The sequence below is a fragment of the Hemiscyllium ocellatum genome, chromosome 26 (assembly GCF_020745735.1).
Source record: "Hemiscyllium ocellatum isolate sHemOce1 chromosome 26, sHemOce1.pat.X.cur, whole genome shotgun sequence".
Classification (NCBI taxonomy): domain Eukaryota; kingdom Metazoa; phylum Chordata; class Chondrichthyes; order Orectolobiformes; family Hemiscylliidae; genus Hemiscyllium; species Hemiscyllium ocellatum.
Window position 1 is genome coordinate 50,701,560 of NC_083426.1, and position 27,371 is coordinate 50,728,930.

The following is a 27,371-nucleotide window of genomic DNA, read 5'->3' on the forward strand; positions in this document are numbered from 1 at the left end:
GCTCCTTGGATGCTTCCTGACCTGCTGCGCTTTTCCAGCAACAAATTTTCAGCCCGGGTATTATGGTCTGTCTGGTTGCTAGGGACCCAGTTATTACGATCTGTCTGGTTGCTAGGGGCTCGGGTATTATGGTCTGTCTGGTTGCTAGGGGGCCGGCTGTTACGGTGTGTCTGGTTGCTCGGGGCTCTGGTATTCCGGTCTGTCTGGTTGATAGGGGCCCGGGTATTATGGTCTGTCTGTTTGCTGGGGGGGGGGGGGGGCGGCTGTTACGGTCTGTCTGGTTGCTAGGGGCCCGGGTATTCTGGTCTGTCTGGTTGCTAGGGGTTCTGGTATTCTGGTCTGCCTGGTTGCTAGGGACCTGAGTATTACGGTCTGCCTGGTTGCTAGGGACACAGTTATGATGATCTGTCTGGTTGCTAGGTGCCCAGGTATTTTGGTCTGTCTGGTTGCTAGGGGGCCGGCTATTCTGGTCTGTCTGGTTGCTAGGGGCCTGGGTAATATGGTCTGACTGGTTGCTAGGGGCCAGGGTATTATGGTTTGTCTGGTTGCTAGGGGGCCTGGGTATTACTGTCTGTCTGGTTGCTAGGGGCCTGGTTAATATGGTCTGTCCGGTTGCTAGTGGTCTGCGTAATATGGTCTGACTGGTTGCTTGGGGCCCCAGGTATTATGGTATGTCAAGGGGAGGGGGCTGGGTGGTATTGTCTGGTTGCTAGGGCCTGTGTATTATGGTCTGTCTGGTTGCTAGGGGCCCGGGTATTCTGGTCTGTCTGGTAGTTAGGGCCCGGGTATTCTGGTCTGTCTGGTTGCTAGGGGCCCGGGTATTATGGTCTGTCTGGTTGCTAGGGCCCGGGTATTATGGGCTGTCTAGGGGAGGGGGCTTGTGGTGTTGCTCCGGCGGAAGTGGATCCGGGCCCGCACGGAGCCCGGGAGCGGCTCTGAGAGACACCGACACCGACACCCACCGGGACCGGGAGAGGGACCAGGCCAGGCCGGGGGCCAGCCCAGCCGGGAGCACCCAGGTAAGGGCCCGGGCTCCGGGCCTGATCCCGATCCCGTCGTGGTCGGCGGGAGCGTCTCCTGCTGTGTCCGGATCCCGGGGACTCCCACCCGGGGGTCAGACCGAGACCGAGACCGAGACCGGGCCCGGGCCCGGGCCCAGGCCCAGGGGGATGGAGGCGGCGGGAGAGAGGGGGGAGCTTTCCCCGGGGCTGGGGGCCCACACGGACACGGACAGGGCCGGGAGAGGGTTAGTGACGCCGGGGGTCGGGGTGGTGTGGGTGTGGGGTTAGTGACCCCCCCCCCGGGGGGTGGGGGTTAGTGATGATCTGGGTGTTTGAGTGAGGATCAGAGCCCTGCCCCAGTCCCTGCCCCAGCCCCAGTCCCTGCCCCAGTCCCTGCCCCTGCCCCAGTCCCTGCCCCAGTCCCTGCCCCAGTCCCTGCCCCAGTCCCTGCCCCTGCCCCAGTCCCTGCCCCTGCCCCAGTCCCTGCCCCAGCCCCTGCCCCTGCCCCAGTCCCTGCCCCTGTCCCAGCCCCTGCCCCTGCCCCAGCCCCTGCCCCTGCCCCTGCCCCTGCCCCAGCCCCTGCCCCAGCCCCAGCCCCAGCCCCTGCCCCTGCCCTGAGATGGCCCTGTGTCCTGTGAAGGTTTTGGGGTCAGTCCTGTTTGTTGAAGATTCCTGAATTCTTCAGTCCCCCTCCTTCCAGGTACCTCTTTACATCTATCTCCTTGAGCAACCTTTTGGTTCATGTCTGTTCATGTGAACTTGTGTCAATTAGCATCTGATTTAAGGTCCTGTTCAGGATCTTTTATTCCATGTTTAAATGTTTTGTATTGTGTTTGGATGTTGCTGACCCAGCCACACCATTCATTTCTCGAGCTATGATGAGTTATGCTAGACTTCATGTGTTCAAAATTGATTGTATAACCTCCCCAGGCAGAGACCGCATTGTTGAAATCCCACTTCTTTGCTGAGTAAAGTGATCTTGGAGATTTGTCCCCAGTGTTACAAGATGAGTTCCTGCTCTCAGATATTCTATATATTCAATAGAAACTGTATGAATGTGTATCTTGGGTACAGGGTGAATGTTGCCTGGTTGTGATGCCTCCCTATTAGATAATAGCCCCGTGATATCGTCTCGGCTTCAGTAAGATACCAAAAGGTGTATGGCACCGATGGATGATGTGCATTGATCAAAGTTTGTGAGAAGATTTGTAGTTCGCGTGCTCGTTGTTGTGGTTCTGTTCGCTGAGCTGGGAATTTGTGTTGCAGATGTTTTGTCCCCTGTCTAGGTGACATCCTCAGTGCTTGGGAGCCTCCTGTGAAGCACTTCTGTGATCTTTCCTTCGGTATTTGTAGTGGTTTAACCACTGCAGCGGACAGCTGGAACTGACCATCGGAAGCTGCAGATTGAAACCACTATAAATGCCGGAGGAAAGATCACAGAAATGCTTCACAGGAGCACTGAGAATGTCCCCTAGACAGGGGACGAAATGTCTGGAACACAAATTCCCAGCTCGGCGAGCAGAACCACAACAATGTGCATTGATGTTTTCAAGAAAGGTGGCAAAGAAATTATTCAGGGTGCTCTCCAAGTTACTTGCTTATTTCCACTAAAGACTTGTTTTCGCAAAATACTTGGTGCCATTTTTCTCATATTTAAAAAAATTCATGGCTTTCCAGGAACAAGTGACAACATGAACACTTATTTGTCAGTCCAATACCTGAGCAGCTTTCTGGGCCATTTCAGACCAATTTAAGACAACGAAAACCATAAATTTATTCTGAGATTGAAATGTTTGGAATTCTCCATCCACTCATAGAGATGTACAGCACGGAAACAGACCCTTCGGTCCAGCCCATCCATGCCGACCAGATATTCCAACGCAATCTAGTCCCACCTGCCAGCACCCGGCCCATATCCCTCCAAACCCTTCCTATTCATATACCCATCCAGATGCCTTTTAAATGTTGTAATTGTACCAGACTCCTCCACTTCCTCTGGCAACTCACTCCATACACCTACCACTCTTTGTGTGAAAACATTGCCCCTTCAGTCCCTTTTATATCTTTTCCCTCTCCCCCTAAACCTATGCCCCCTAGTTCTGAACTCCCCCATCCCAGGGAAAAGACCATGCCTATTCACCCTATCCATGCCCCTCATGATTTTATAAACCTCTGAGGTCACCCCTCAGCCTCCGACACTCCAGGGAAAACAACCCCAAACCTATTCAGCCTCAACCTGTAGCTCAAATCCTCCAAGCTGAAAAATGTGTTGCTGGAAAAGGTCAGCAGGTCAGGCAGCATCCAAGGAACAGAAGAATCAATATAAGCTCTTCTTCAGGAATGAGGAAGGTGTGCCTAGCAGGCTAAGATAAAAGGTAGGGAGGAGGGACTTGGGGGAGGGGCGTTGGGAATGCAATAGGTGGAAGGAGGTTAAGGTGAGGGTGATAGGTTGGAGAGGGGGGTCGGGAAGAAGATTGCAGGTCAAGAAGGCAGTGCTGAGTCCGAGAATTGGGACTGAGATAGGTGGGGGGAGGGGAAATGAGGAAGCTGGAGAAATCTGCATTCGTCCCTTGTGGTTGGAGGGTTCCTAGGCAGAAGATGAGGCGCTCTTCCTCCAGGCGTCGTGTTGCCATGGTCTGGCGATGGAGGAGGCCAAGGACCTGCATGTCCTTGGTGGAGTGGGAGGCGGAGTTAAAGTGTTCAGCCATGGGGTGGTTGGTTGGTGTATGTGTCCCAGAGGTGTTCTCTGAAACGTTCTGCAAGTAGGCAGCCTGACTCCCCAATATAGAGGATGCCACATCGGGTGCAGCGGATGCAGTAAATGACGTGCGTGGAGGTGCAGGTGAATTTGTGGTGGATATGGAAAGATCCCTTGAAGGGAAGTGAGGGGGAGGTATGGGCGCAAATTTTGCATTTCTTACCGTTGCAGGGGAAGGTGCCGGGAGTGGAGGTTGGGTTCGTGGGGGGTGTGGACCTGACGAGGGAGTCGTGGAGGGAGTGGTCTTTCCAGAACGGTGATAGGGAAATATATCCTTGGTGGTGGGATCTATCTGGAGGTGGCTCTGAAACGTTCCGCAAGTAGGTGCTTATCACACCTTCCTCATTCCTGAAGAAGGGCTTATGCCTGAAACATCGAATCTCCTGCTCCTTGGATGCTGCCTGACCTGCTGCACTTTTCCAGCAACACATTTTTCAGCTCTGATCTCCAGCATCTGCAATCCTCACTTTCTCCTAGTTGATTTTTTCCCTCAAATCCTCCAACCCTGGCAACATCCTTGTAAATCTTTTCTGAACCCTTTCAAGTTTCACAACATCCTTCCAATAGGAAGGAGACCAGAATTGCATGCAATATTCCAAAAGTGGCCTAACCAATGTCCTGTAGGGCCAAAACATGACCTCCCAACTCCTGTACTCAATGCTCTGACCAATAAAGGAAAGCATACCAAACACCACCTTTACTACCCTATCTACCTGCGACTCCACTTTCAAGGAGCTATGAACCTGCACTCCCCCGAATGTTACCATTAAGTGTACAAGCTCTGCTTTGATTTGCTTTTCCAAAATGCAACACCTTGCATTTATCTAAATTAGATGCCTCATACCACTCCTTAACCCATTGGCCCATCTGATCAAGTTCCTGTTGCAATCTGTGGTATCCTTCTTTGCTGACCACTACTTGGGGTGTCACCTGCTAACTTGATAACTGTACCTCCTATGTTCATATCCAAATCATTTCTGTAAATGACGAAAAGCACTGGACCTGCTCCGGTCATTGAATATATTCAGGGCTGGTTTAGACAGATTTTTGATTGACCAAGGAGTCCAAGGTTATAGAGGGCAACCGGAAAAGTCCTGTGTGGTCTCACTCGCTATGATCTGACTGACTAGTGGAGCAGGCTAGAGCGGCTGAATTCTCTGCTCCTCCTGTTTCAATATCCTTGCATAGTTAAAGAGTCAACTACATTGTTGTCGGCCTGGAATCGCATATAGGTCAGACTAGATAAGGATGGTAGATTTCCTTCCCTAAAAAGATATTATTGAACTCGGTGGGTTTTTATAACGCGTCATATGTCGTCACCTTTAGTTTTTATTCCAGATTGATATCGTTAACTGAATGTAACTTCTCCAGCTGTCATGATGAGATTGGAACTCTCTGGAGCAACTGTTTAAGCTGGTGGATTATTTATCTAGTCACATATTCGCTCTGCTGCCGTAGACATTGTGTGTTCAGTGACGTGTGCCTTCTTGAGGCCACTGTGGCTTCATTTGACTTCTAAAAAGGAACATTGGGGATGATGGGGGGGAAGAATGCCAGCTGTTTGAAGACTCTGTCAAGCTCTCCTCATGTCATGGCTGTGGTCAAAGCTGTGGAGAGAAACGATCCATTTTGATGTTGTGTGGGGGGGTTGGGATTCATGAGCAAAGCTGTTTATTCATTGTCCACCTCTAGTTCACTGAGAAGGTGGTGTTCAGCCTTTTTCCTGATGGAGAGGAGCCGGTGTTGGACTGTAATGGACAAAGTTAAAAATCACACCATGACATCAGCTACCTGATGAAGGAGCAGTGCTCTGAAAGCTAGTGCTTCTAGATAAACCTGTTGGACTATAACCTGGTGCTGTGTGATTTTTTTTTTAGCCTTTTTTTCCTGAACTACTGCATGTCATAATTTGACATGCCTGAGTGACTTGTCACAGGCCACTTTGGAGGCACTTACAAGATGGGGCTATCCTGGAAAAAAGATATCTTGAAAGGAATTAGTTCAGTTTTTCTGACAGTGGAGCAGCTTCATGCTCAGGCATGTTTACTGCTCGCAGGCTTTTGTTTTCCAGTTTTTATAGTATTTGGTTTTTCTCAAATGCAATATCAGCTGGACGTTACAATTGTCAACATCCAGATGGACTGTGAAATTTTGGTTTCCTGCTGTGTGAAAATGAACAGTAAGACAATATACAAGAAAAAAAATTACATAAATTACCTCATGCATATATTTATGCATGTAAATATGACTTTTACAACTCAATGAATAGAATAGGTTATAAGGCCCGAAATGCAATATGTGTCAAACTCTGCAAGAATGGCTTTTACTCCTTGACTTTTGCAAGGGAGAGTAGGTAACACTGTTGTAAACCGAGATGCCTGGTTATCACTTACTGGCATCTTGCTACTTGTGCAGTAGGGTGGAGCTCATCTTCCAGTGACAAGTGTCTATGGGTTTGTATTTGCAGGAAAGTGACCAAAGTTGTGATACTTCAGTGCAGCCATTGATAAGCCCTCCCCAGCAGCAATGGTGAGCTGCAGCTCACTCGTGACACATTAGGAGTGTTTTGGTCTTTTCTGCTTCTGGCTGAGGTCAAGATAGGATCTATGATGTTGGGTCAGAGTTGAGTGCATATTTGAACAGACATGATGCTGAGGACCTATCTGTATAACCTTTTAATGATATTGGATGTGGCTCAATTGAAAATGTGTTGCTGGTTAAAGCACAGCAGGTCAGGCAGCATCCAAGGAACAGGAAATTCGACGTTTCAGGCATAAGCCCTTCATCAGGAATGAGGAGAGTGTGCCAAGCAGGCTAAGATAAAAAGTAGGGAGGAGGGATTTGGGGGAGGGGCGATGGAGATGTGATAGGTGGAAGGAGGTCAAGGTGAGGGTGATAGGCCGGAGTGAGGTGGGGGCGGAGAGGTCAGGAAGAAGATTGCAGGTTAGGAGGGCGGTGCTGAGTTGAGGGAAATGACTGAGACAAGGTGGGGGGAGGGGAAATGAGGAAACTGGAGAAATCTGAGTTCATCACTTGTGGTTGGAGGGTTCCCAGGCGGAAGATGAGGCGCTCCTCCTCCAGCCGTCGTGTTGTTATGTTCTGCCGGTGGAGGAGTCCAAGGACCTGCATGTCCTCGGAGTGGGAGGGAGAGTTAAAGTGTTGAGCCACGGGGTGGTTGGGTTGGTTGGTCCGGGCGTCCCTGAGGTGTTCTCTGAAGCGTTCCGCAAGTAAGCGGCCCGTCTCCCCAATATAGAGGAGGCCATATCGGGTGCAGCGGATGCAATAGATGTGGCTCAATGTTAGTTCAGTGCTCTTCGTCGATACTGGGTGGAGCAGCACTGGTTAAAGCCATTGTGTGTCACGTCTTATGGGAGACAGTGGAAAAGGATGAAATGCTGCAATTTCCAACAATGTTGGCTTGAGTGGTATTTTTTCTCCCCACCATGCATAATATTTGCAGTTTGGGGAAAATGGACAATGCAGCATACCTGTTGTAAATGAGTGGTGAATGTGCTAGTGTATTAGTTATATCCCATGTAATGATAGAGTGATGGTATCTGTGTGGGGAAGATGAGAGGAAAGCAGGCAGTGGAGACTTGGACTGGATGTGGGCACTTCTGCAGGATCTTCCTATTTCTGTAGTATGTGTGGAGGGTTGCAGTTGTAAACCAGACAGGTCATGGATGTTAGCAGAGTAATTCCAGGTCAGGGGCTCCAGTGGCTGTCTGATTTCATGGCCAGCAGTTCCTGTGCTCTTTGGGTGCTGTAATATTGGAAATAACACCTTTCCATCACTGAGGCAGGTTGGTAAGGTGGTGTATTTGTATGAACTCTGGTTTGAAAATAATTTAGTTACTGTTCACCCTGACTCCACACAGAGCTTTCATAATGGCTCTTTTGAATGTGGAATATTGGACCTTGTGCGTGGGCATTGTGATACACTGGTATATACTGCATCCCCACTACAGAAATTCTACACAAGTATATACCGTACTCCTACGGAAATTCTACATTAGTATATACTGTACTCCTACGGACATTCTACACTGGTATATACCGCACCCCTGCTACAGGCATTCTATACTGGTATATACCACACCCCTGCTATAAAGCATTCTACACTGATATATATCACACCCCTGCTACGGACATTCTACACTGGTATAAACCGCACCCCTGCAATAAGGCATTCTACAATGGTATATACCGCACCCCTGCTATGGACATTCTGCACTGGTATGTACCGCACCCCTGCTATAAAGAATTCTACGCTAGTATATACTGTACACCTGCTACGGACATTCTACGCTGGTATATACTGTACCCCTGCTACGGACATTCTACACTGGTATATACGGCACCCCTGCTATAAAGAATTCTACGCTGGTATATACCACACCCCTGCTACGGACATTCTACACTGGTATATGCCGTACCCCTGCTACGGACATTCTACACTGGTAGAAACCTCACCCCTGCTACAGGCATTCTACACTGGTATATATCACACCCCTGCTACGGACATCCTACACTGGTATATGCCGTACCCCTGCTACGGACATTCTACACTGGTATATACCGCACCCCTGCTATAAAGAATTCTACGCTGGTATATACCACACCCCTGCTACGGACATTCTACACTGGTATATGCCGTAGCCCTGCTACGGACATTCTACACTGGTATACGCCGTACCCCTGCTACGGACATTCTACACTGGTAGAAACATCACCCCTGCTACAGGCATTCTACACTGGTATATATCACACCCCTGCTACGGACATCCTACACTGGTATATACTGTACCCCTGCTACGGACATTCTACACTGGTATAAATCGCACGCCTGCAATAAGGCATTCTACAATGGTATATACCGCACTGCTGCTATGGACATTCTGCACTGGTATATACCGCACCCCTGCTATAAGGCATTCTACGCTGGTATATACTGTACCCCTACTACGGACATTCTGCGCTGGTATATACCGCGCCCCTGCTACGGACATTCTGCACTGGTATATACCGCGCCCCTGCTACGGACATTCTGCACTGGTATATACCGCACCCCTGCTATGGACATTCTGCACTGGTATATACCGTACCCCTGCTACGGACATTCTGCACTGGTATATACCGCACCCCTTCTACGGACATTCTGCACTGGTATATACCGCACCCTTGCTACGGACATTCTACACTGGTATATACTGCACCCCTGCTACGGACATTCTACACTGGTATATACTGCACCCTGCTACGGGTATTCTACACTGGTATATACAGCACCCCTGCTACAGGCATTCTACACTGATATATACCGCACCCTTGCTAAGGACATTCTACACTGGTATATACTGTACCCCTGCTACGGACATTCTACACTGGTATATATCACACCCCTGCTACGGGCATTCTACACTGGTATATACCGCACCCCTGGTGCGGACATTCTACACTGGTATGTACTGTACCCCTGCTACGGACATTCTACACTGGTATATATCACACCCCTGCTACGGGCATTCTACACTGATATATACCGCACCCCTGCTACGGACATTCTACACTGATATATACCGCACCCGTGCTCCGGACATTCTACACTGGTATATACTGCACCCCTACTATGGACATTCTACACTGGTATATATCACACCCCTGCTACGGACATTCTACACTGGTATATATTGTGCCCCTGCTACAGGCATTCTACACTGGTATATATTGTGCCCCTGCTACGGACGTTCTACACTGGTATATACCGCACCACTGCTACGGACATTCCACACTGGTATATACCGCACCCCTGCTACGGACATTCTACACTGGTATATACTGTACCCCTGCTACGGACATTCTACACTGGTATATACCGCACCCCTGCTACGGACATTCTACACTGATATATATCACACCACTGCTATGGACATTCTATACTGGTATATTTACTGTACCCCACTACGGGCATTCTACACTTGTATATACCGCGCCCTGCTATGGATATTCTACACTGATATATATCACACCCCTGCTACGGACTTTCTACACTGGTATAAATCGCACGCCGGCAATAAGGCATTCTACAATGGTATATACCGCACCCCTGCTATGGACATTCTGCACTGGTATATACCGCACCCCTGCTATAAGGCATTCTACGCTGGTATATACTGTACCCCGACTACGGACATTCTGCGCTGGTATATACCGCACCCCTGCTATAAAGAATTCTACGCTGGTATATACCACACCCCTGCTACGGACATTCTACACTGGTATATACCGCGCCCCTGCTACGGACATTCTGCACTGGTATATACCGCGCCCCTGCTACGGACATTCTGCACTGGTATATACCGCACCCTTGCTACGGACATTGTGCACTGGTATATACCGCACCCCTGCTACCGACATTCTACACTGGTATATACCGCACCCCTGCTACGGACATTCTGCACTGGTATATACCGCACCCCGCCTGCTACGGACATTCTACACTGGTATATACCGCACCCCTGCTACGGACATCCTACACTGGTATATACTGTACCCCTGCTACGGACATTCTACACTGGTATAAATCGCACGCCTGCAATAAGGCATTCTACAATGGTATATACCGCACCGCTGCTATGGACATTCTGCACTGGTATATACCGCACCCCTGCTATAAAGAATTCTACGCTGGTATATACCACACCCCTGCTACGGACTTTCTACACTGATATATACCGCACCCGTGCTCCGGACATTCTACACTGGTATATACTGCATCCCTACTATGGACATTCTACACTGGTATATACTGCACCCTGCTACGGGTATTCTACACTGGTATATACCGCACCCCTGCTACAGGCATTCTACACTGGTATATACCGCGCCCCTGCTACTGACGTTCTACACTGGTATATACCGTACCCCTGCTACGGACATTCTACACTGGTTATATACCGCACCACTGCTACGGACATTCCACACTGGTATATACCGCACCCCTGCTACGGACATTCTACACTGGTATATACTGTACCCCTGCTACGGACATTCTACACTGGTATATACCGCACCCCTGCTATAAGGCATTCTACACTGGTATATACCGCACCACTGCTACGGACATTCCACACTGGTATATACCGCACCCCTGCTACGGACATTCTACACTGGTATATGCTGTACCCCTGCTACGGACATTCTACACTGGTATATATCGCGCCCCTGCTACGGACGTTCTACACTGGTATATACTGTGCCCCTGCTACGGACATTCTACACTGGTATATATCGCACCCCTGCTACGGACATTCTACACTGGTATATACCGCACCCCTGCTACGGACATTCTACACTGGTATATACTGTACCCCTGCTACGGACATTCTACACTGGTATATACTGTACCACTGCTACGGACATTCTACACTGGTATATACTGTACCCCTGCTACGGACATTCTACACTGGTATATACTGTACCCCTGCTACGGACATTCTACATTGGTATATACTGTGCCCCTGCTACGGACATTCTACACAGGTATATATCGCACCCCTGCTACGGACTTTCTACACTGGTATATATCACACCCCTGCTACGGACATCCTACACTGGTATATACTGTAGAAGCTGAAAATGTGTTGCTGGTTAAAGCACAGCAGGTTAGGCAGTATCCAAGGAACAGGAAATTCGACGTTTCGGGCATAAGCCCTTCATTATGCCCGAAACGTCGAATTTCCTGTTCCTTGGATGCTGCCTAACCTGCTGTACTTTAACCAGCAACACATTTTCAGCTGTGATCTCCAGCATCTGCAGACCTCATTTTTTACCTGGTATATACTGTACCCCTGCTACGGACATTCTCCACTGGTATATACTGTTCCCCGCTAGGGACATTCTACATTGGCATATACCGCACCCCTGCTATGGACATACTACACTGGTATATACCGCACCCCTGCTATAAGGCATTCTACACTGGTATATATCACACCCCTGCTACGGACATTCCACACTGGTAATATACCGCACCCCTGCTACGGACATTCTACACTGGTATATACTGTACCCCTGCTACGGACATTCTACACTGGTATATACCGCACCCCTGCTCCGGACATTCTACACTGGTATATACTGCACCCCTGCTACGGACATTCTACACTGGTATATACTGCACCCTGCTACGGGTATTCTACACTGGTATATACAGCACCCCTGCTACAGGCATTCTACACTGATATATACCGCACCCTTGCTAAGGACATTCTACACTGGTATATACTGTACCCCTGCTACGGACATTCTACACTGGTATATATCACACCCCTGCTACGGGCATTCTACACTGGTATATACCGCACCCGTGCTCCGGACATTCTACACTGGTATATACTGCACCCCTACTATGGACATTCTACACTGGTATATACTGCACCCTGCTACGGGTATTCTACACTGGTATATACCGCACCCCTGCTACGGACATTCTACACTGGTATATACTGTACCCCTGCTACGGACATTCTACACTGGTATATATCACACCCCTGCTACGGGCATTCTACACTGATATATACCGCACCCCTGCTACGGACATTCTACACTGGTATATACCGCACCCGTGCTCCGGACATTCTACACTGGTATATACTGCACCCCTACTATGGACATTCTACACTGGTATATACTGCACCCTGCTACGGGTATTCTACACTGGTATATACAGCACCCCTGCTACAGGCATTCTACACTGGTATATACCGCACCCCTGCTAAGGACATTCTACACTGGTATATACTGTACCCCTGCTACGGACATTCTACACTGGTATATATCACACCCCTGCTACGGACATTCTACACTGGTATATATTGTGCCCCTGCTACGGACATTCTACACTGATATATATCACACCACTGCTATGGACATTCTATACTGGTATATTTACTGTACCCCACTACGGGCATTCTACACTTGTATATACCGCGCCCTGCTATGGATATTCTACACTGATATATATCACACCCCTGCTACGGACTTTCTACACTGGTATAAATCGCACGCCGGCAATAAGGCATTCTACAATGGTATATACCGCACCCCTGCTATGGACATTCTGCACTGGTATATACCGCACCCCTGCTATAAGGCATTCTACGCTGGTATATACTGTACCCCGACTACGGACATTCTGCGCTGGTATATACCGCACCCCTGCTATAAAGAATTCTACGCTGGTATATACCACACCCCTGCTACGGACTTTCTACACCGGTATATACCGCGCCCCTGCTACGGACATTCTACACTGGTATATACCGCGCCCCTGCTACGGACATTCTGCACTGGTATATACCGCGCCCCTGCTACGGACATTCTGCACTGGTATATACCGCACCCTTGCTACGGACATTGTGCACTGGTATATACCGCACCCCTGCTACCGACATTCTACACTGGTATATACCGCACCCCTGCTACGGACATTCTGCACTGGTATATACCGCACCCCTGCTATGGACATTCTGCACTGGTATATACCGCACCCCTGCTACGGACATTCTGCACTGGTATATACCGCACCCTTGCTACGGACATTGTGCACTGGTATATACCGCACCCCTGCTACCGACATTCTACACTGGTATATACCGCACCCCTGCTACGGACATTCTACACTGGTATATACCGCACCCCGCCTGCTACGGACATTCTACACTGGTATGTGCCGTACCCCTGCTAAGGACATTCTACACTGGTATATATCACACCCCTGCTACGGGCATTCTACAATGGTATATATCACACCCCTGCTACGGGCATTCTACACTGATATATACCGCACCCGTGCTCCGGACATTCTACACTGGTATATACTGCACCCCTACTATGGACATTCTACACTGGTATATACCGCGCCCCTGCTACGGACATTCTACACTGGTATATACTGCATCCCTACTATGGACATTCTACACTGGTATATACTGCACCCTGCTACGGGTATTCTACACTGGTATATACCGCACCCCTGCTACTGGCATTCTACACTGGTATATACCGCACCCCTGCTACGGACATTCTACACTGATATATACCGCACCCGTGCTCCGGACATTCTACACTGGTATATACTGCATCCCTACTATGGACATTCTACACTGGTATATACTGCACCCTGCTACGGGTATTCTACACTGGTATATACCGCACCCCTGCTACAGGCATTCTACACTGGTATATACCGCGCCCCTGCTACGGACATTCTACACTGGTATATACCGCGCCCCTGCTACTGACGTTCTACACTGGTATATACCGTACCCCTGCTACGGACATTCTACACTGGTATATACCGCACCACTGCTACGGACATTCCACACTGGTATATACCGCACCCCTGCTACGGACATTCTACACTGGTATATACTGTACCCCTGCTACGGACATTCTACACTGGTATATACCGCACCCCTGCTATAAGGCATTCTACACTGGTATATACCGCACCACTGCTACGGACATTCCACACTGGTATATACCGCACCCCTGCTACGGACATTCTACACTGGTATATGCTGTACCCCTGCTACGGACATTCTACACTGGTATATATCGCGCCCCTGCTACGGACGTTCTACACTGGTATATACTGTGCCCCTGCTACGGACATTCTACACTGGTATATATCGCACCCCTGCTACGGACATTCTACACTGGTATATACCGCACCCCTGCTACGGACATTCTACACTGGTATATACTGTACCCCTGCTACGGACATTCTACACTGGTATATACTGTACCCCTGCTACGGACATTCTACACTGGTATATACTGTACCCCTGCTACGGACATTCTACACTGGTATATACTGTACCCCTGCTACGGACATTCTACATTGGTATATACTGTGCCCCTGCTACGGACATTCTACACAGGTATATATCGCACCCCTGCTACGGACTTTCTACACTGGTATATATCACACCCCTGCTACGGACATCCTACACTGGTATATACTGTAGAAGCTGAAAATGTGTTGCTTGTTAAAGCACAGCAGGTTAGGCAGTATCCAAGGAACAGGAAATTCGACGTTTCGGGCATAAGCCCTTCATTATGCCCGAAACGTCGAATTTCCTGTTCCTTGGATGCTGCCTAACCTGCTGTACTTTAACCAGCAACACATTTTCAGCTGTGATCTCCAGCATCTGCAGACCTCATTTTTTACCTGGTATATACTGTACCCCTGCTACGGACATTCTCCACTGGTATATACTGTTCCCCGCTAGGGACATTCTACATTGGCATATACCGCACCCCTGCTATGGACATACTACACTGGTATATACCGCACCCCTGCTATAAGGCATTCTACACTGGTATATATCACACCCCTGCTACGGACATTCCACACTGGTAATATACCGCACCCCTGCTACGGACATTCTACACTGGTATATACTGTACCCCTGCTACGGACATTCTACACTGGTATATACCGCACCCCTGCTCCGGACATTCTACACTGGTATATACTGCACCCCTGCTACGGACATTCTACACTGGTATATACTGCACCCTGCTACGGGTATTCTACACTGGTATATACAGCACCCCTGCTACAGGCATTCTACACTGATATATACCGCACCCTTGCTAAGGACATTCTACACTGGTATATACTGTACCCCTGCTACGGACATTCTACACTGGTATATATCACACCCCTGCTACGGGCATTCTACACTGGTATATACCGCACCCGTGCTCCGGACATTCTACACTGGTATATACTGCACCCCTACTATGGACATTCTACACTGGTATATACTGCACCCTGCTACGGGTATTCTACACTGGTATATACCGCACCCCTGCTACGGACATTCTACACTGGTATATACTGTACCCCTGCTACGGACATTCTACACTGGTATATATCACACCCCTGCTACGGGCATTCTACACTGATATATACCGCACCCCTGCTACGGACATTCTACACTGATATATACCGCACCCGTGCTCCGGACATTCTACACTGGTATATACTGCACCCCTACTATGGACATTCTACACTGGTATATACTGCACCCTGCTACGGGTATTCTACACTGGTATATACAGCACCCCTGCTACAGGCATTCTACACTGGTATATACCGCACCCCTGCTAAGGACATTCTACACTGGTATATACTGTACCCCTGCTACGGACATTCTACACTGGTATATATCACACCCCTGCTACGGACATTCTACACTGGTATATATTGTGCCCCTTCTACGGACATTCTACACTGGTATATACTGTACCCCTGCTACGGACATTCTACACTGGTATATACCGCACCCCTGCTCCGGACATTCTACACTGGTATATACTGCACCCCTGCTACGGACATTCTACACTGGTATATACTGCACCCTGCTACGGGTATTCTACACTGGTATATACAGCACCCCTGCTACAGGCATTCTACACTGATATATACCGCACCCTTGCTAAGGACATTCTACACTGGTATATACTGTACCCCTGCTACGGACATTCTACACTGGTATATATCACACCCCTGCTACGGGCATTCTACACTGGTATATACCGCACCCGTGCTCCGGACATTCTACACTGGTATATACTGCACCCCTACTATGGACATTCTACACTGGTATATACTGCACCCTGCTACGGGTATTCTACACTGGTATATACCGCACCCCTGCTACGGACATTCTACACTGGTATATACTGTAGCCCTGCTACGGACATTCTACACTGGTATATATCACACCCCTGCTACGGGCATTCTACACTGATATATACCGCACCCCTGCTACGGACATTCTACACTGATATATACCGCACCCGTGCTCCGGACATTCTACACTGGTATATACTGCACCCCTACTATGGACATTCTACACTGGTATATACTGCACCCTGCTACGGGTATTCTACACTGGTATATACAGCACCCCTGCTACAGGCATTCTACACTGGTATATACCGCACCCCTGCTAAGGACATTCTACACTGGTATATACTGTACCCCTGCTACGGACATTCTACACTGGTATATATCACACCCCTGCTACGGACATTCTACACTGGTATATATTGTGCCCCTGCTACGGACATTCTACACTGATATATATCACACCACTGCTATGGACATTCTATACTGGTATATTTACTGTACCCCACTACGGGCATTCTACACTTGTATATACCGCGCCCTGCTATGGATATTCTACACTGATATATATCACACCCCTGCTACGGACTTTCTACACTGGTATAAATCGCACGCCGGCAATAAGGCATTCTACAATGGTATATACCGCACCCCTGCTATGGACATTCTGCACTGGTATATACCGCACCCCTGCTATAAGGCATTCTACGCTGGTATATACTGTACCCCGACTACGGACATTCTGCGCTGGTATATACCGCACCCCTGCTATAAAGAATTCTACGCTGGTATATACCACACCCCTGCTACGGACTTTCTACACCGGTATATACCGCGCCCCTGCTACGGACATTCTACACTGGTATATACCGCGCCCCTGCTACGGACATTCTGCACTGGTATATACCGCGCCCCTGCTACGGACATTCTGCACTGGTATATACCGCACCCTTGCTACGGACATTGTGCACTGGTATATACCGCACCCCTGCTACCGACATTCTACACTGGTATATACCGCACCCCTGCTACGGACATTCTGCACTGGTATATACCGCACCCCTGCTATGGACATTCTGCACTGGTATATACCGCACCCCTGCTACGGACATTCTGCACTGGTATATACCGCACCCTTGCTACGGACATTGTGCACTGGTATATACCGCACCCCTGCTACCGACATTCTACACTGGTATATACCGCACCCCTGCTACGGACATTCTACACTGGTATATACCGCACCCCGCCTGCTACGGACATTCTACACTGGTATATATCACACCCCTGCTACGGACATCCTACACTGGTATATACTGTACCCCTGCTACGGACATTCTACACTGGTATAAATCGCACGCCTGCAATAAGGCATTCTACAATGGTATATACCGCACCGCTGCTATGGACATTCTGCACTGGTATATACCGCACCCCTGCTATAAGGCATTCTACGCTGGTATATACTGTACCCCTGCTATAAAGAATTCTACGCTGGTATATACCACACCCCTGCTACGGACGTTCTACACTGGTATATACCGCGCCCCTGCTACGGACATTCTGCACTGGTATATACCGCGCCCCTGCTACGGACATTCTACACTGGTATATACCGCGCCCCTGCTACGGACATTCTACACTGGTATATACCGCACCCCTGCTACGGACATTCTACACTGGTATATACTGTACCCCTGCTACGGACATTCTACACTGGTATATACTGTACCCCTGCTACGGACATTCTACATTGGTATATACTGTGCCCCTGCTACGGACATTCTACACTGGTATATACTGTACCCCTGCTACGGACATTCTGCACTGGTATATATTGTGCCCCTGCTACGGACTTTCTACACTGGTATATATCACACCCCTGCTACGGACATCCTACACTGGTATATACTGTAGAAGCTGAAAATGTGTTGCTGGTTAAAGCACAGCAGGTTAGGCAGTATCCAAGGAACAGGAAATTCGACGTTTCGGGCATAAGCCCTTCATTATGCCCGAAACGTCGAATTTCCTGTTCCTTGGATGCTGCCTAACCTGCTGTACTTTAACCAGCAACACATTTTCAGCTGTGATCTCCAGCATCTGCAGACCTCATTTTTTACCTGGTATATACTGTACCCCTGCTACGGACATTCTCCACTGGTATATACTGTTCCCCGCTAGGGACATTCTACATTGGCATATACCGCACCCCTGCTATGGACATACTACACTGGTATATACCGCACCCCTGCTATAAGGCATTCTACACTGGTATATATCACACCCCTGCTACGGACATTCCACACTGGTAATATACCGCACCCCTGCTACGGACATTCTACACTGGTATATACTGTACCCCTGCTACGGACATTCTACACTGGTATATACCGCACCCCTGCTCCGGACATTCTACACTGGTATATACTGCACCCCTGCTACGGACATTCTACACTGGTATATATCACACCCCTGCTACGGGCATTCTACACTGGTATATACCGCACCCGTGCTCCGGACATTCTACACTGGTATATACTGCACCCCTACTATGGACATTCTACACTGGTATATACTGCACCCTGCTACGGGTATTCTACACTGGTATATACCGCACCCCTGCTACGGACATTCTACACTGGTATATACTGTACCCCTGCTACGGACATTCTACACTGGTATATACTGCACCCTGCTACGGGTATTCTACACTGGTATATACAGCACCCCTGCTACAGGCATTCTACACTGATATATACCGCACCCTTGCTAAGGACATTCTACACTGGTATATACTGTACCCCTGCTACGGACATTCTACACTGGTATATATCACACCCCTGCTACGGGCATTCTACACTGGTATATACCGCACCCGTGCTCCGGACATTCTACACTGGTATATACTGCACCCCTACTATGGACATTCTACACTGGTATATACTGCACCCTGCTACGGGTATTCTACACTGGTATATACCGCACCCCTGCTACGGACATTCTACACTGGTATATACTGTACCCCTGCTACGGACATTCTACACTGGTATATATCACACCCCTGCTACGGGCATTCTACACTGATATATACCGCACCCCTGCTACGGACATTCTACACTGATATATACCGCACCCGTGCTCCGGACATTCTACACTGGTATATACTGCACCCCTACTATGGACATTCTACACTGGTATATACTGCACCCTGCTACGGGTATTCTACACTGGTATATACAGCACCCCTGCTACAGGCATTCTACACTGGTATATACCGCACCCCTGCTAAGGACATTCTACACTGGTATATACTGTACCCCTGCTACGGACATTCTACACTGGTATATATCACACCCCTGCTACGGACATTCTACACTGGTATATATTGTGCCCCTGCTACGGACATTCTACACTGGTATATACTGTACCCCTGCTACGGACATTCTACACTGGTATATACCGCACCCCTGCTCCGGACATTCTACACTGGTATATACTGCACCCCTGCTACGGACATTCTACACTGGTATATACTGCACCCTGCTACGGGTATTCTACACTGGTATATACAGCACCCCTGCTACAGGCATTCTACACTGATATATACCGCACCCTTGCTAAGGACATTCTACACTGGTATATACTGTACCCCTGCTACGGACATTCTACACTGGTATATATCACACCCCTGCTACGGGCATTCTACACTGGTATATACCGCACCCGTGCTCCGGACATTCTACACTGGTATATACTGCACCCCTACTATGGACATTCTACACTGGTATATACTGCACCCTGCTACGGGTATTCTACACTGGTATATACCGCACCCCTGCTACGGACATTCTACACTGGTATATACTGTACCCCTGCTACGGACATTCTACACTGGTATATATCACACCCCTGCTACGGGCATTCTACACTGATATATACCGCACCCCTGCTACGGACATTCTACACTGATATATACCGCACCCGTGCTCCGGACATTCTACACTGGTATATACTGCACCCCTACTATGGACATTCTACACTGGTATATACTGCACCCTGCTACGGGTATTCTACACTGGTATATACAGCACCCCTGCTACAGGCATTCTACACTGGTATATACCGCACCCCTGCTAAGGACATTCTACACTGGTATATACTGTACCCCTGCTACGGACATTCTACACTGGTATATATCACACCCCTGCTACGGACATTCTACACTGGTATATATTGTGCCCCTGCTACGGACATTCTACACTGATATATATCACACCACTGCTATGGACATTCTATACTGGTATATTTACTGTACCCCACTACGGGCATTCTACACTTGTATATACCGCGCCCTGCTATGGATATTCTACACTGATATATATCACACCCCTGCTACGGACTTTCTACACTGGTATAAATCGCACGCCGGCAATAAGGCATTCTACAATGGTATATACCGCACCCCTGCTATGGACATTCTGCACTGGTATATACCGCACCCCTGCTATAAGGCATTCTACGCTGGTATATACTGTACCCCGACTACGGACATTCTGCGCTGGTATATACCGCACCCCTGCTATAAAGAATTCTACGCTGGTATATACCACACCCCTGCTACGGACTTTCTACACCGGTATATACCGCGCCCCTGCTACGGACATTCTACACTGGTATATACCGCGCCCCTGCTACGGACATTCTGCACTGGTATATACCGCGCCCCTGCTACGGACATTCTGCACTGGTATATACCGCACCCTTGCTACGGACATTGTGCACTGGTATATACCGCACCCCTGCTACCGACATTCTACACTGGTATATACCGCACCCCTGCTACGGACATTCTGCACTGGTATATACCGCACCCCTGCTATGGACATTCTGCACTGGTATATACCGCACCCCTGCTACGGACATTCTGCACTGGTATATACCGCACCCTTGCTACGGACATTGTGCACTGGTATATACCGCACCCCTGCTACCGACATTCTACACTGGTATATACCGCACCCCTGCTACGGACATTCTACACTGGTATATACCGCACCCCGCCTGCTACGGACATTCTACACTGGTATATATCACACCCCTGCTACGGACATCCTACACTGGTATATACTGTACCCCTGCTACGGACATTCTACACTGGTATATACTGTACCCCTGCTACGGACATTCTACATTGGTATATACTGTGCCCCTGCTACGGACATTCTACACTGGTATATACTGTACCCCTGCTACGGACATTCTGCACTGGTATATATTGTGCCCCTGCTACGGACTTTCTACACTGGTATATATCACACCCCTGCTACGGACATCCTACACTGGTATATACTGTAGAAGCTGAAAATGTGTTGCTGGTTAAAGCACAGCAGGTTAGGCAGTATCCAAGGAACAGGAAATTCGACGTTTCGGGCATAAGCCCTTCATTATGCCCGAAACGTCGAATTTCCTGTTCCTTGGATGCTGCCTAACCTGCTGTACTTTAACCAGCAACACATTTTCAGCTGTGATCTCCAGCATCTGCAGACCTCATTTTTTACCTGGTATATACTGTACCCCTGCTACGGACATTCTCCACTGGTATATACTGTTCCCCGCTAGGGACATTCTACATTGGTATATACCGCACCCCTGCTATGGACATACTACACTGGTATATACCGCACCCCTGCTATAAGGCATTCTACACTGGTATATATCACATCCCTGCTACGGACATTCCACACTGGTAATATACCGCACCCCTGCTACGGACATTCTACACTGGTATATACTGTACACCTGCTACGGACATTCTACACTGGTATATACCGCACCCCTGCTCCGGACATTCTACACTGGTATATACTGCACCCCTGCTACGGACATTCTACACTGGTATATACTGCACCCTGCTACGGGTATTCTACACTGGTATATACAGCACCCCTGCTACAGGCATTCTACACTGATATATACCGCACCCTTGCTAAGGACATTCTACACTGGTATATACTGTACCCCTGCTACGGACATTCTACACTGGTATATACCGCACCCGTGCTCCGGACATTCTACACTGGTATATACTGCACCCCTACTATGGACATTCTACACTGGTATATACTGCACCCTGCTACGGGTATTCTACACTGGTATATACCGCACCCTTGCTAAGGACATTCTACACTGGTATATACCGCACCCCTGTTACGGACATTCTACACTGGTATATACCGCACCCGTGCTCCGGACATTCTACACTGGTATATACTGCACCTCTACTATGGACATTCTACACTGGTATATACTGCACCCTGCTACGGGTATTCTACACTGGCATATACCGCACCCCTGCTACAGGCATTCTACACTGGTATATACCGCACCCCTGCTACGGACATTCTACACTGGTATATACTGTACCCCTGCTACAGACATTCTACACTGGTATATATCACACCCCTGCTACGGGCATTCTACACTGATATATACCGCACCCCTGCTACGGACATTCTACACTGATATATACCGCACCCGTGCTCCGGACATTCTACACTGGTATATACTGCACCCCTACTATGGACATTCTACACTGGTATATACTGCACCCTGCTACGGGTATTCTACACTGGTATATACAGCACCCCTGCTACAGGCATTCTACACTGATATATACCGCACCCTTGCTAAGGACATTCTACACTGGTATATACTGTACCCCTGCTACGGACATTCTACACTGGTATATATCACACCCCTGCTACGGGCATTCTACACTGATATATACCGCGCCCCTGCTACGGACATTCTACACTGGTATATATTGTGCCCCTGCTACGGACGTTCTACACTGGTATATATCGCACCCCTGCTACGGACGTTCTACACTGGTATATACTGTGCCCCTGCTACGGACATTCTACACTGGTATATATCGCGCCCCTGCTACGGACATTCTACATTGGTATATACAGTGCCCCTGCTACGGACATTCTACACAGGTATATATCGCACCCCTGCTGCGAACATTCTACACTGGTATATACTGTACCCCTGCTACGGACATTCTACAATGGTATATGCTGCGCCCCTGCTACGGACATTCTACACTGGTATATGCTGCGCCCCTGCTACGGACATTCTACACTGGTATATGCCGCGCCCCTGCAACGGACATTCTGCACTGGTATATGCTGTCCCCCTGCTACGGACATTCTACAATGGTATATACCGCACCCCTGCTACTGACATTCTATATTGGTATATTTACTGTACCCCACTACAGACATTCTACACTGGTATATACTGCACCCTGCTATGGATATTCTACACTGGTATATACCGCACCCGTGCTCCGGACATTCTACACTGCTATATACTGCACCCCTGCTACGGACATTCTACACTGGTATATACCGTACCCCTGCTACAGGCATTCTACACTGGTATATGCCGTACCCCTGCTCCGGACATTCTACACTGGTATATACCGTGCCCCTGCTACGGGTGTACCACACTGGTATATACCGCACCCCTGCTGCGGACATTCTGCACTGGGTGTGTACTGCACCCCTGCCATGGGCATTCTGTACCGGGTGTATACCGTTATTGTATGATAGGCTGAATCGCTTAATTGAAGCCACTGTTGTGGAAATGCAGCAACAGTAAGTTCATATTGTTACATAGATGTTGTTGAGTTTCTTCCTACTCTTGAATGCACACTGCTATCTCCTGTTCCCCCATCCTCCCCAAAACACACAGATTTTTACTTTGGGTGCTGATAATTGTCTTCAGGCTTACACTGTTGTTAAGAGCTGGCGGAATGGAGCCCAAAATTACTGCAGCTCAGTGTTTTGTCTTGCCCTTTGGGAATGTGTCAGACCTGCAAACTGAAGTTTTAAACTGGCTGGAGAGTTAAGTCACCATCTGCTGTAATCTCACCTCTTGCTTCACCTCAATGTACATTCTTCTCACATGGCCCTTCCCAGTATTAGCCCATCAGAGCAGATGCCCATGTTGCTGTATTGTTGAGATTAAGGATACACGTTTAAAACTTTGAAGTCAAGGACATGCCTGTATATTGGCCTGTAAAAATGTCTGCTTTCGGGTATGCCTGGTTAAGAGTTAGTATTCAGCTCTGCTTCTCCCCCAGGTGCCAACTTCCCCAAATGTTCCTGCACCAGTGAAGCAGTGCCACTGTCTGCAGAGTTGTGGAGGGAGGTCTGTCGGCAGTCCCATTTTTCCTGGGGCCACTTGACCTGCCATTGCCCATTCCTGTTGATCTTAAGACTGCGAAGATCTTTGCCTGTGTCTCCTAGCCATGGGAACTGCTGGAGTAGTTCTCAGCTGCAGACTTGCAAGTTCTCTTAGCAAAACTGTGCTTGAGTGTTTGCAATCGCTCGCACCATTCTTATGGTCTTGATAGGTCTTTGGGGAGCGTGTTTGCAGCTTGCTCTACTTTTACCCCAAGCAGGCGCAGTTTGAAATGTTACTTTCTTTTCATTAGCAGCTTGCGTAAGGGACTTGGACCAAGCCCTGGTCCCAGCGTTTCCCAGAATAAGTCACTGAGGAAGCCACAGCCATAAAACCTGGTAATGATATCTGGGAAAGAACAGAACTGAGCTTATTTTTAGTGACCCAAGAGGAATATAATTACCTCTCTGCAGATTCCTGAACCACAGAAATGGAAATGTTTGGCAATTCCTCTTCTTTGGGTTGGATCCAGTAAAATGTGAATTGGGGGCCCCTTCATAAGGCATGTCTGGAGCAGGCTTTCACTGCTCTGTTTAAATGTTTGTCAGAGCAGTTTTTTAAAAAATCGCTTGCACAGCAAGGCACTTTTGAAGTCTGCCACCTTTCAGTGTGCACATGCCTTTAAAGCCATTTAGACACTACACGGTCACAGAACTCCTGAGAGGGTACTGCTTCACCATCCCTCAACCCTGGCCACCAGACAGAAGGAGCCATTCCTGGGAAAGGTGAGTATGTTAACTATCATGAGTAGTGCTGAATCAAAACGAGAACTGGGTATCTGCCCCCTTACAGAATTCCCCTCTGCTGTGATTAACTGGAGTCTTTGTTGGAACTGATGGGTATTCCCCTCTGCCATAGTATATAGTGCCCTCCTTTATAAGTTTCTTTTTGTATCAGATGTTCCATAACCCCACCAGCAATGTTGATGTAGTTTGGTCCAGTTTCTTATTGAGAGGAGTAAACCCAGCTCACTGTAACCAGCCTCTGCGCTAACCTTACCAAAGAGCAACAAGATGTGCAACTCCAGATCCTGTTGGATAACTTTGTTCCCCAGAGAATCAGTTCCATAAGGGCTTCCGATTCCTGGGCACCCAGGTTTAGAAGGGGGACAAAGTATCCAAATCTGGGTAATTGCTCAACATACTTGTAATTCCCCGAAGACTGGACATCGCCCTGTCTACTGCAAGCATGTCCTGTTGGTTATTAAACTTGTACCTTCTTTCCCTGGTAGAATCATTGACAGAAAATAATATGCAGTCACTAAATTCAAACTGTCTACTTTACAACAGAAACGCAAAGGTTCTGTGAAATGAAGTGCAGTCTGGGGCTCAGAGGCTAATGCTTTCATTCAGTCAGAAAGTCACGGATTGAAGTCATACTCCAGTGTCTGCCATGTCAGCACAGTGCTGCATTGCCGAGAGAGCGCAGTGCTGCTACAGCATCAGTGCAGAGGGAGCATCACGCTGACAGTGCGTCATTGCTGAGGGAATGCAGTGCTGCTGTTAGGCTGGGGCTGAGGGTGTGGCCTACTGCCATGTTTACCATGTTTACAACAGTAAATAAATTTCAGAAGTACGTGATTGGTGTGAGTTACTCTGCGATGTCCTGCAGCTTTCTGATTTGCACTGTGTTTACTGAGCTGTTTCTCCAAGCCGAAGGAGATGTGAGCCAGTTTCTCAGCTCCTGTTTGGACCTTGAACGTAGTGCCTCATTTTTATCTTAAACATTTCTGTCATTTTGTAAAGTGGTGACACACCAGAAATGACAATCTCCAGCTGTTCTTTTCTGCCAGTCTCCGTCTGTGTTGGATTTCTGGAACTCTGGGAATTGTCTCTGTCTGTGTTAGATTTTGGATATATGTCACAGGGCCCACTGTGTCAGGCCTTGCATGTCACTGACAATCTGTCCATGGTTGACCATGTACCGTTGTCAAGTGGTACAGTATTGAACATCATCTGTCTGTTAAATGACCTTTGGTATGTTTTAAACTGTTTGCCTAATCAAAAAGAAGTCTGAGACTTCTTGTATTAGTAGATCCTCATTAATTCATGTGTCACAATTTTAAAAAGTGGGTGACTGTACTTTAAAAGTTGATTTCAAGGGCTAGTTCAGATGATATATCTGCCTTCTTATCACTCAAAGCAGATATTCTGGAGGGCCAATATTCAGTGAATGAGGGTGATTACTAAAGGGAATTTGATGCAAGTTAGCATGGTGGTATATGATATCAGTTTTATCAAAAATATTTCCCTTGGAAATGTAATCATGCCCAGCCACCGTGCTTCCCCCCTCCCCCCACACTATGATAAACTACAGTGTGACTCTGTAAGCAAGTTGATGCCTCAGAAAAAGCAGGGGTTTATATTGGAATGATGGGCGAAAGTGAGAACTGCAGATGCTGGAGATTACCGTCAAGATTTAGAGTGGTGCTGGAAAAGCACAGCAGGTCAAGCAGCTTCTGAGGAGCAGGAAAATCAACATTTCAGGCAGGAGCCCTTCGTCCTGCTCCTTGGAATGCTGTCTGGCCTGTTGTGCATTTCCAGTACCACACTAATCATGATACCAGTGATGTAGAACTTCGGGTATATGGAGACATTAAAGAAAATGAGAATGTTCTTTCCAATGTATAGAAAGTGAAAGTGAGATTCGCGAT

General features: G+C 48.3%; 1 protein-coding gene across 1 annotated transcript in view; it reads left to right on the plus strand.

The window, feature by feature from the left end:
• Window positions 1-842: 842 nt before the first annotated feature.
• LOC132828466 (serine/threonine-protein kinase 38) overlaps window positions 843-27,371 on the plus strand; it is a 107,404-nt gene continuing 80,875 nt past the window's right edge. The window contains exon 1 of the mRNA XM_060845618.1: window positions 843-1,019. The gene's annotated coding sequence lies outside the window, so the exon portion shown is untranslated. The remainder of the gene's footprint in view (window positions 1,020-27,371) is intronic.